This window comes from Netta rufina, assembly GCF_964035555.1.
Source record: "Netta rufina genome assembly, chromosome: 2".
Lineage (NCBI taxonomy): Eukaryota > Metazoa > Chordata > Aves > Anseriformes > Anatidae > Netta > Netta rufina.
In genome coordinates, this window is record NC_140124.1 from 111,082,614 (window position 1) to 111,095,191 (window position 12,578).

A 12,578-nucleotide genomic window follows, 5' to 3' on the forward strand; every position below is an offset into this window, starting at 1 on the left:
TAATGCATATCATTGTAACACAAGCCTTGAAGTTAAGTGGCTACTTTAATGAAACATAGTTACCATAGTTACCACAGGAGAACAGAGAATAACTTTTAGTTCTTTTGAAGCTATGAATTAGTTTAAAAAGAGGAAAAGGAATAAACAAGCATGCAGAAGTTTATTATTCAGTGTTTCATGCCTGATCAACTCTAAAAAAGAACTCTCCCTAGACTGGGGCATTAACATTTTCCAGCTGAAATCTATAATTGCCCATCAAGAAACACAAAATCACATTTCAGCTCTTTGGTATTTCTGTTTCCATGTTTGTTTGTTTGTTTGTTTTGTTTTGTTTTTGTTTTTTTTTTTTTGTTTTGTTTTGTTTTGTTTTGTTTTGATTTGATTTTTTGGTATTGGTTTTGTTTTTACTTTTGTTTTTCCTGAGTCAGAGAAGAAATAGATTTTTCCAAAGTTCTGCTTCCAGCATTTTGTTAATAACAGACATCTTACATCATTTTGGTTGCTATAAATAAATAAATAAACAGGTAGTTAAGTAGATAAATAAATAAATAAAACTCTGAAACAGAGCAATACATTGCTAAACACAACTCGTGAACTTGTAACTTTGTCATTCGTTATAAGGCTGGTGGGAGGGAAATGAGAATTTATCATCGTGAAGATGTCTTCCAGGACCAGCTTCACTGTTTTTCAGTTTAGCATTGAGATGTGCTCTATCCCTGAAGTGTTAATGGAGGTCACTGTTGCTCTCCTTTACCGTGTCAAAGTAAAGGAGTTTCTACATAGTTGACTATTGAGAAACAAAATGATGTTCTTTCCTGTATATCACCTTCAGCTTATGAGTCTCTAGAACAGCAGTGATTAACAGGACTTTTACAAAGTTTCTGTGTAGTTACAAGGACAGCTTCAATCTTCTGTCATTTTTTTGCATTAGCTATGATTATGCTTTTACCACCAAAATGCATTTATTTTAAAGGTAACAATACAGACTCAGAGAATAGCTTATGTTTCATCTATATTTATCAGCACTCACTGTACATTTGTGTCTTCATTACCAGGAAATATTAAGGGACATTGTGCCATCTATTCCTGTTTACAGTTTATTATGCAGAGATAGGAAACACTTAGCATGTAAAATGAATGTAGAAATTATTCCTGGATAGAAACACGGACATTTCCCACTCGTTGGCTCTTTCTCCTCCATCACCGGATCAGAGTGTAATTGTCAGTAATCAGGCCTGCTTGCTGCTGATAAAACCACTCTGAATGCTAGCAGCCTTCTTTGTGTGATGACTCAATTATTCCAGAAGTGCCTCATCAAATCTGCCCCATCAGCTGGGCTAATAAATAAGGAGAAGAAACTGGCCCCCCAAAGCAAATTATAAATCCATTTGCATTAACCATTTCGCTGGTCCATGATCTAGGCAGAAATAAGCATGGCAGATTGTGTTAAGCTTATTTGAATATGTTTATAATGTTTACAGCATGCAACCTTTTTTTTTTTGTTCACAAGGTGTTGGAATTATCAGTCATGAATAGCATCTAAATGCAGTTATGTTAATTACAGCAAACCCTCAGGCATCTTTGAGGGATAGTTTGTTGCTTAAATCAGGTGAAAGTTAAACCCTTCTGCTAGGCGAAATATGATCTTGCACATGGCATTGGAATAATAGTCATGTTAAAAAGATAGGATGAGTGCAAGGAATGTATTTTTACAGGCACTGGAAGGACAACTACAAGTGTTACGAAGCTGTCTTGCACTGGTAATGTGACCTCCTATTCATCTCAGGGTAGAAATAAATAACATACAGTTCAGCCTTATAGTTGGGAAAGAAAATGCAATGGTTGAAGTAGCTGTGATCCTGCTTCACATCACAGATTTGTACTGTTCACTTAATAAAAGAAGTGCAAAGGGGAGTATTCTTCACCAAGGAAATTCCTTTCTGAAACTCAAACTATATTTAGAAAAATAAATAAATAAAAAATGTGTCCAAGTAGTTCCTTTCTGATTTCCAAGAATTCCCTGTGTAATCCAGTGAGTATGTTAAAGTGTAACTTCAGAAGGCTGAATGAAATTAATTTGTTTACCCATGTACTGAACATTATAAATGTGCTTAAGTGTCTCACTGAGATGACCCATACATTTGTGAAGAACTTAATGTTATGTAATACAGCATGTGCAGGATAAAGATCTGACTGTAGTCAAGAGCTCAATATATATTTACTTTTTGTAATGGCAACTTTTGCTTAGAGACTTATATTTTCAAATGCTAAATATTTTACCTTGAGAAAGAGAAATCGTTGTCACTGTAGAAACATGAAAATTGTTCTTACATCACAATGGTGAGCACATTGGATTTTGTTTCCTTAGCTGTTACAACGATTCTGAGTTAACAAATCACAAACTGTTGTGCTTTTTCATCTTCATATTTGCAATGCATCAACTAGTGATGTGATAAATTAGATAAAATCAAATTAATCTGTTGGAAATGATATCCGTTATGCTCAAAGAAAGTAGTTAGGCATCTTTTACAGATGTCATACAGCTTTGTATACTGCAGTTCTGATAAAAAACTACCTCAGACTTTGGATGATATCACTTTTAACTGTAGAATAGATATTATTAAATTTTCAGGAATTTTCTGGTAATCTGACCTGAATGGGTGGACTTTTACCTGTAGACAATGGGTCAACAAGAACAGTTGCTTGAAGGGATTTGTCACACACATATGATAGTGAGGATCAGGGCCCAAATGGTGATTCACATCAGTATCATGGTATGACTCACGGATCTCAGCAGGTTGGCACTTAAGAGTCAGTACATAATCATGTTGCACTGGAAATGGCTATAGACCAAAGAGTGAATTGCAAAGATTCCAGGTTACTTCACTGAACCATTACATTGACAAATCAAACAACTCATTTATTCCATCTTTGTATCTTTATAAAGTTTATCATTTTAGTAGAAATGAAGTACTGTTTGAAAAAGGTGGAGACAGGCAAGCTTCAATGACAGGATTAAAAACAAACAAACAAACAAAAAACATAAAAAAAAAAAAGAATTCAGGTACTATGGAACCATAGTATGTTTCACGTTGGATGGGACCTTAAAGATAATCTAGTTCCATCCCCCCTGCCATGGGCAGGGATGTCACCCACTAAATCAGGTTGCCCAGGTTCCCATCCAACCTGGTCTTGAACACTCCAGGGATGGGGTGTCCACTGCCTTTCTGAGCAACTGTTCCAATGCCCCACCACCCTCTGAATAAAGAATTTTCTCCTAACATCTAATCTAAATTACTCTTAATTTACTCTTTTAGTGTAAAACCATTCCTTCTTGTCCTATGTCTACATGCCCATGTAAAAAGTCACTCTCCATCTTTAAACCCTCTTTAAGTATCAAAATGCCATAATGAAGTCGTCCTGGAATCTTCTCTTCTCAACCTGAACAACCCCAACTCCCTCAGACTGTCTTCATAGGAGAGGTGCTCTAGCCCTCTGGTCATCTTCATGGCCCTCTTCTGGACCCACTCCTACAGTCCCACACTCTTCTTGTGCTGATGGCCCCAGACCTGGATGCAGCACTCCAGGTGGGGCCTCATGGTAGTGGGGGACAATCACTTCCCTCAACCTGCATAGGGTGTCATCAGTCACCACCTGTAAATCAAAGGTATTTGTCCTTCCCAATTTTTTACTAAAACAGATAAATGAATTTATGCAAGCCATGAATAGATTGGGCCAAAAGTCTTTACATTAACAGACTGGTGGTCTTAAGGGGAATGACCCCACCATAGAGACTTTGTTGACAAATAAGTAAATTATTTCCATGTTACTCCCATCAATAACAATCTTACCATCAGAGTTGCCAATAATTTAGATAGATAACCTCTTGAGGCTGAGATCTTATATTTTATTTTATTTTATCTTATTTTATTTTAGTTTAGTTTAGTTTAGTTTATTTATTTTCCAGTTGACATGTCTATGGTCAATTATTTTATATAGATAAAATATTCCCCCCCCCAAAAAAAAAAAAAAAAAAAAAAAAAACTGAATAACTTTATTTTATAAGATTTTGGATTTTGATGTAAATCAACACTAACTCTCCGAAATGAATTTGTGTGCTACCTGAAGTATCAGATCCCACAAAAACATTTGAAATGTAAATTGCTTCTTGGAGAAACGACAGACAGTTTATATTCCATTAAGGGAATGCTATTAACAGGGTGTGTAGGATTACGCTGTGTCACATCCCATGACACAGCATAATCTTACATACCCTGTTTATAGCATGACAGATGCATGACATTGTATTTGAGTTTTTATGAAACATAATATCTTCAAATGTGAATATTCACCCATAAATCAGCTGTATGTTTGCCAGCACTCTGTTATGTAAAAGAGAGAAAGCAATAGTACATTTAAACTTATTAACCAATAACTTCTGTTATAATCAAACAGAGAAGAGAGGTCAAGTTTTGTGCTTTATATAGTTTTAGTTTTGTCATACTATAATGCCTTGCTTTTCAAAGATGATGTCGTGTACCAGGCAGATGGGAGTGAAATAGCAAATGGCATTGTTGCATGTAGCTTTCCAAAACAATTTTAGACTCTCCTCCCCATCCCTGATCTAGCCCAGATTCATTTTCTTTAAAGGAGGACTTTCAATGTGTTAGCTTATTATATAAAGTTAAATGCAAAAAGTTCTGTACATTTTCCTGTCCTTTGTGCACTTTTCCTTGTGGATCTCAGCTGTGCTGTCTTAACTCTTCCTCCCTTAGGATGAGAGAGACAGCAGATGGGGTTAGGGCAGAGGGCTGATGCTTCTGACAGCAAACGGCCTGGTTGTTGAGTGGAAGCTGTGAGCGTCAGGAAGCTCCTTTTCCCTAGAGAACCAACTAACCACTGAAGAAAGTTGAAAATGAGCCCTTTGAGAAACGCTATTAAAAGTAGTAAAAAATTGCAATTGTGCAGATGATGTGCTGCTGTGTGGTTATTCGAATGCTAATGAGTTTGACATTAGGAAACTCAAAGGGTTTACAGCTACTCCCTTATGTGATTTAGTTCTTTATTGGCAATCTTTGAGAAAATAAATGAAAAATATATTGCTAATAAATACGTAACATGATAGGATTTTAAACAAATCTGCTAAGTTGTAGGCTTTAGAAAATGCTTTGTTCACTATTGTAAGTATTCTCAGAGAGATTTTGTGTTACGTTAGTTTATCTTGAACATAGACAAGACAGGTAGAAAGCTTTAAAAACTCCTTTTTTTTTTTTTTTTTTTTTTTAATAGAATAACAGGGAAAGAGGCCTTTGAGGGTAAAAAACATTCTTTTTTTCCATAACATATTGGCTAAAAAAACTGCTTAAAAATACTTTTCAGTATTGGGATGTTTTGTTCTGCTTTTTCTCCCCTCTTCGTCATGTTGCATCTGTTGTCTGTTTTGCTACTTGATAAAAGCTTATTTATTTTAATTAAAAGTTATTCATGGGATGCAACTAATATTCTATCTATTGGGACTCAAGCTGAAACTAGTCACTCAATAAACTCCAGCCTCTCTGCGAATCAATTTAGAATGAACCTTTCCAATTTCAGTAATATAACACTACAAATTTTATTGGGAAAATTTAATCAGATATTATTAAATGAATACTTAAAGTTTCACCTTGAAGTTCCAGAAGTTTATCTTCAAATTTTGTCATTAATCTATAATTGGAATAGTTAGAATGAAGAGATATATTTTACTAAATAAACTGAATATTATTTGAAAAGCACCTCTGAAATTGCAAGTGACAGTAAAATTTTATATTTTACTAGTGGTAAGACTGATGCTAATACAGAACCTCCGTATAATAACTAATCATAGATTCTCAGGTTGCAAGTGCATTCAACTTTCTTTTAAGTGTTTGAAGGGTGTGGGTATTCCTTATTTCTGAATATAAGAGTACTCAGTTCTCAGTACTGAGATACTCAGATACAAGCTACAGCTCTTTTTCTCTCATCATTATTGTTAATTTGGCAGGAGTTTCCTTACTGAAATTAATAAAAATTAAAAATGCAGAAATACCAAAGATGTCAGCTTGCTTACAGTAAGAACACTATCAGTCTGCCCAACTTTAAATGCTGATATTCAAAGTAAAAAATAAAAAATCAGAATGCGTGTCATTTATTTCACATTATGTACTGAACCATCTTAATCAGTTAAAAGGGTTCTGATGTAGTAAAACTGTTTGGCTTAGGATTTCTCAGGATTTTTCAGGATTTTTCAGGATTTAGAAACAGTGGTTTTCTGTCCGTGTATTAAGAAAAATTTCTCTTATAAGTTGATAAGCTAGTGGAAAAGACATTAACTTTTTTTTTTTTTAAATACCATAGTGAAAGAAAAAACGCATGCCTATGTAACACATCTTTGAAAAAAAACACAATGTAACAATTATTTGTCCATTTGATGTAATGAGTGTCCCATTTCCTCTGTATTTTATGTAGTATGGCTGGGTTTTGTTTATGTTTGTGTGTTTTTGTTTGTTTTTTGTTTGTTTTTGTTTGTTGTTGTTGTTTTAGAGAGTGAATTTCAGGATTATCTGTTAAATCAGTCAAGGCATCTTGAGCACAAACATTGACGAATTTGGTCCTTTGGAATCTGTACATATTTTCACCTGGACATACACAAAGGTGGGATTTTAAATTTATTAAAAAAAAAAAAAAAAAGAATTTGAATCAAAATACATCTCTATTTTAATATTAGTATAGTGTCTCATGCACAGTGAAAATATTCCTTTATAGCTTCTGCAGTTTTAAGAACAGTAGTCTTAGATTTCAAGGATCAGAAATAGTGATATTGAAAAAGATATAAACCTCTGTAAATACATAGAAATTCTAGTTTTTAAGTTTCTGAACTATCATCCGTTAATATTAAATACCAAGAACACAAATACTTTTGAATATATATGACTTCAGGAGTGAGAATATATTTCTTAATGCAATGCTTAAATTTAATTGGTGAGGAACTGCTTTTTTGTGTTTTTTTTTTTGTTTGTTTGTTTGTTTGTTTTGTGTGTGTGTTGTTTTTTTTTTCCCTCCAATTAATGCACAGTGGTTTATTATTATTATTATTATTATTATTATTATACATCAGTAGGGTCGGATAAACACTTTATCATATTTATGAAAGATCTTTATGTGTCAAAACATTGTTATGTTTGAATATTGATGTTTCCTTTCTTCATTAGGAAGAAAAACGATGTTTAGTACATAGTAACCCAGGAAATAGTGACAAGATCTTGAAATACATCAAAAATAAAAATCCAGGAAACAAGCCTCCAGAAAGTAAGATCACACACCACCTTATGCTAAGCTGCATTTCAGCATGGTAGACTATATATATTTTCCCTAAATTTAAAAAGCTAGCAGTTGCCCCTTAATTTCATAAAACTGTGACTCTGCCCTCTAAAGCCTTGGTAAAGCAGACTAATAGAAATACTTGGCACACATTGGTTACCTAAGGGAATAATACAACTATTTGCTGTAGTCGTTTGGCAAAAGGACATAAACATATGGCTTTGGTTTATATTCAGCACTGCCAGTTGTGCAAAGTTGCATGGATGAAGTATACAACAGCAGTGACAACTCAGAAATCAGAAGTGAGAATCAAAATAAATCATCCTTGTAACAAAGCTATTCAAGCTTGTCTCTGATTTAAGGTTTATTTTGCTGCTGCGTATTTTGAAGTAGTGATTTCACTATAAAGATATCTGCGTTTAAAAATAGGTAAACATGCAGCCAAATTGTTGATAATTTATATGTTATAGACATAAAGTTTGCATTCAGTAGATGTACTTATTCATTTGAACCAATTATTTCCATGTTGTTCAACTTCCTCCTAAAGAAATCAAGTATAGTATTGTATAAACTAAGGCAAAAGTTTCAAAAATAAAGGTGGGATGATTCCTTGGATAAGAATAATCAATAACCCCCAACAAGTCATATTCTCAGGAATAGCTGTCAAGAACACTTACTTTGTAATTTATTTATTTATTTATTTATTTATCCTTTCTGGCCATAAATGTGACTAAAAGAAAATAACAAATAATGGTAAGCCACAGTGCAATCAATGTTCCTGAAAATAGTGTCTTTGGACTGGATTTTTTAAAACCAGTAATAAGAATATATAAACTTTATCTAGAAGTTGCTATATGTGCACTTTGCATTTTCTTCTTGCCCCGTAATTCTCACCATCAGTCTTAAATTAATACTTCTATAATAATAATAATAATAATAATAAGTAATATATATAGAATCATATATTATATATTATATTACATATATATTATATATTATATATTGTAAAATACTACTACTACTACTACTACTACTACTAATAATAATAATAATAATAATAATAATAAATAGACATTGTAGAGTGGCAGAAAGATGTGTTTCACACACATATATTCATGGAACAGCCAGGTCCTGATATGTATTTCCAAATAAGCTGTAGGAAATCTTCAGACTGGCTGCTTTATGATTTGTCTAAAAAAGTATTTTTTGTTATGACAACATTCCCTTTTAATGAGTTTTATTGTTTTATTCTTAAATGAGTTGTTAAAAGGTAGGTACCAAAAGCACTGAAAAAAAAATTATTCCAAGGGTTTTAGTTATTTTATGGAGAGAAACACACCATATTATGTCACTTAGGGCACAGGTACAGCACAGAGAGGTTTGTAGTGCATAGTAGTGTCTGACTTCAATTATGGAGCTTGTTGCTTTTGTTTGAGACTTAAGGATGGATTTGTGTGCCTTAGAAGATGTCTATCTTTTTTTTCTGGCTAAGTTCATCAGTCTAATGACAAATGTAGATTTTACCTTTATGTAGTCTTATGTAGTTTACACACTACAAAGAGTAAAGAAAAGCCTCTCAAAACCTCTCAAACTTTTTCTGACCTCTCAAAACCAGTAAATTGCCAAAAAAATTGCCAAATTTCATTTTTAAAATCAGATGTAAATTTTAGTTGGAAAATCACAGGAGAATGTCAACTTTCATATACCTTACCACAAGATAAACTGGTGATTTAGTTTCCTCTATCTAGTTACACTAAAGGAATCAGACTTCCACTCCAGAAATGTGACACTCACTCAGGTAAATTAATTTTTGCTTGCCCAATGTTTATCTTAGAAATTAGAAAGTGCATAGCTCTTACAATAACTATTTCCAGAAGGTCTGTTTCATTTTTATGCGTATCAGCAGCACTGGTTTTCTCAAGTTATAGCTTTTTTTTTCACAGTAATATGCTGTAAAACTATCCTACCAAGATTGTAGTATCAATTTAGTTTCCAAAATTGAGAATTAAAAATGTTCAAGTAAATTGGAATAATTACTATTACTATTATTATTATTAACATTTATTGCACATGCCCTATTTCAGCTGTTAGTCATATTCTTGGATCCCATTATAATATCAGTACATGCACATGTGCACAGATAGACTCCAGGCACACACACAAAAAAACAAACTCAGAGCCAAATCCTAATTCTCTCACTCAGGGAAGTATTTCCAGGTGCTGCTCTTGAGTCCACTGACTGCAAAGCAACCAAAAGTAACATTTGGTTTCTGCAGCCAGGAACTCTGAAATAGTTTGCTGAAAAAGTATGATTGCTGTGCTTCCTCCAGTAAATTCATTTGAAGAAACAGGAATACCCTGTAGCAAGTTACTCCAGTTTCTCCAAACAGAATATGCAGTATTGTCAGTGACTCCAGTCTGTTTTCTGGGATCTAGTTACTGACTTAGCCTTATGTCTCAACCAATAATGAAGGAGGGAGGATTGAAATTCACTAAGTCAGGCAGAAAGCATTCATCAACATAGTGAAATTTGTCAGAAGAGGATCTCAGGAAACAACTCAACATTACCATATACAGTAAATTTCCACATCACAGAAATATAGCATAACTAAGGAACTTTAAGGCAGCTACTCATTTCTTAGCCTGATTTGCTAATCATTTAGGACTGTATACGTGTTAACTCTCTGTTTCTTTCTGTTTCTGACTAATTAGTTTCTCCCACTAATTCCTTTAAAGTACCTTAGACAGTTTCAACTAAATTTGAAAAGAAAGTGTTTAGACAAGTTTAAACCCCATCATATCAGAGAATCTACTTATAAGGTCAGAGAATCTAGTTGTAAGACACAATGAAATTCATTCCACTATTCATAGAGTTAGTTGTTATTGGACATATTTTTACTTGAGAAGCTTACCACTAACAAATATGGGATTGTAGCTCATGATAAAATTTCCCTGGCGATCACTTAGATATTATCCTGATAGCTAAAAAATAAAAATAAACCAAAAAACATCGTGCATGGATTTTGTGCAGATATGACCAGTCTATCTTTTATGGCTTTTTGTCTCAAGACGGTGTATGTACCAAGAGGGAGGGCTAATAATCCCTGACTTTGAAAGCATGAAGCACCACCCAGAATACATCCTATCTTTGCAGTACACAACAGTAATAAGATATATCTCTCAACTTCACACCTCGATAACAATTACCTCTAAAACAATTAGATGGAATTTTTTTTTAGAGTTTAACCCCTTTAATGTTCCAAGGATATTTTAAAAGTTTGTATTCTTGCAGACTGTCTATGGATATAATTTCATGTAAAACAGTCACTAAGCAGATAAGAATCAGAAGTGAGGAACTTTGTTCACTTTTTTTAAATGTTAGGCAATGTCTGAAAGAAGAAAAAAAACAAACAAACAAACAAAAAAAAAAAACCAAAAAAACAAGGATATTGTATTTAAATTTTGAGCAAGAGGGATATTTATGCTGACACACTTGAAATATTTCACAGTTTTATTTAGTTACTTTTGTATAATTTTCAAGCTAATGCATAGGACTTTTTGTAAGTTAAACTATGAGGTTTTTTTATGCAACTTGGACACGATGATTCTTTTAATATGTGCTATGTACTGGGCTAAACAGCACAATAAATTTTAGGTTTGAGTTGATTAAACCTCTCTCATAATTTCAAATTATTACAAGGAAAGAAAATCAATAGAAAAATCACCTACATTGATTTTATTGTTGGTTTTCACTCATTGTGCAGTTTTTAAATATTCATCACAATACAACATGCTATTTAGACGAAAGTAACTGCTGTTCGGTAGAAGCAGTAGACACTTTTTGTTTCATAATTAAAAGAGCAGCACTGTGATTGGTGTGGTATTTATTATGAAATGATGACAAAGGAGTACCAGTGGTTTTAATAGTTTTAGCTTACAGGAGCTGTTGTTAATTTTGTCTGTAGAGTTGCAGGTGAAATAATGCACAGTGGATAAATAGTCTATATTGGTTTAACTGAACATAATATATAGTGTGTTCTGGAGTTGTTTGTCTCAATAGACTATAGTAATCAAAAGTAATGAACCTATTATGTGCAGGACCTTGGAGAGCATAGAATGGCAGTAAAAGTGTGGCACATAAAAGGTTTATTAAAGGAAATTAAAGTCCATCATTGCCACACCTGCTCCCCTATTATAAGTCTATGGCAGGTCAGTGCCTTCAATCACAACTCAGCATCAGAGAACAGAGCCATGTTTCCCATTACCATTGCAGTCACATTGCAAAAACTCATTCTCCAGGTTTTAAGGATAGTAACAAGTAAAGGCTTACATCAACCCCAATACTTAAACACAAACCAATTATGTTTCTTCCCTTCTAATAATCAACATCAGATGTAAATTTAAACAGAGAAAAGATAACATTGTCTGGGTTTGAGAATCATTTCGATCAATTTATAGTTTCATTTTAGATGTTGCTAACCTGAGTTCTAGAATTAAACTTCTTCAAGTACATAAATAGTCTATTCAAATGTTTGTGTTCTCTCCTACAAATAGGTACTTTGATTCCTGTAACTGTATATGATGTGCAATCATATTAACAGAAAAATATATATAAATGAAAAAAAAAAAAAAAAGGAAATTAAAGAAACGCGTTTTGACCTCTAGAAAGGCTAGATTTACTCTTTTTCTTTCTCAGGTCAAATTTGTCATATTCTGCAGTGTTCTTTCAGATTAGACCTTCAAAACACCTCAGTTATCTGAGTCATGTAAAGCTAAAAATAAAGAATCTTCAGATCTGCAAACTCTATGCATAGAAACAGGCACAAACAGCTTATTGCATCTTCCCCCTGTGGGGCAAATCAGTGCTGCTGATCTTCCGTAAGGAAGGGTGAAAAAATAGAGAGGATCTGCTGACATGGCTTTTTGTCTTGCGACCTTTTACAGAGAAAGATTCACAGTTGTCAGGCATTGGCAACTTCTGTTACCCATAGAATGCATCTACCTATTGCCCAGCACAGTGATATAAATCAGATGCTGGTGTCTGCAGTTGTTTCTGCATATTGATCTTCAGAAACACATGGGAGTTGCTTCCTCTGCAGTGTGTTGGATCATCACAATTTTACAAAGAGGGAAACTGAGATTCAGTGTAAAGATAGGTAGTAAGATACTACCATAGACTGAAGAAAATTGAGTTCCTGCTGTTTTTCCTGGCCAAAAATTCCTTATGACAGATTCTTCCATAC

At 33.5% G+C, this 12,578-nt stretch overlaps 1 protein-coding gene across 1 annotated transcript in view; it reads left to right on the top strand.

The window, feature by feature from the left end:
• ST18 (ST18 C2H2C-type zinc finger transcription factor) overlaps positions 1-12,578 on the top strand; it is a gene marked incomplete at both ends in the record, with an annotated part of 170,400 nt that overhangs the window by 88,161 nt on the left and 69,661 nt on the right. Inside the window, one exon of the mRNA XM_084282930.1 lies at positions 6,559-6,669. The remainder of the gene's footprint in view (positions 1-6,558; positions 6,670-12,578) is intronic.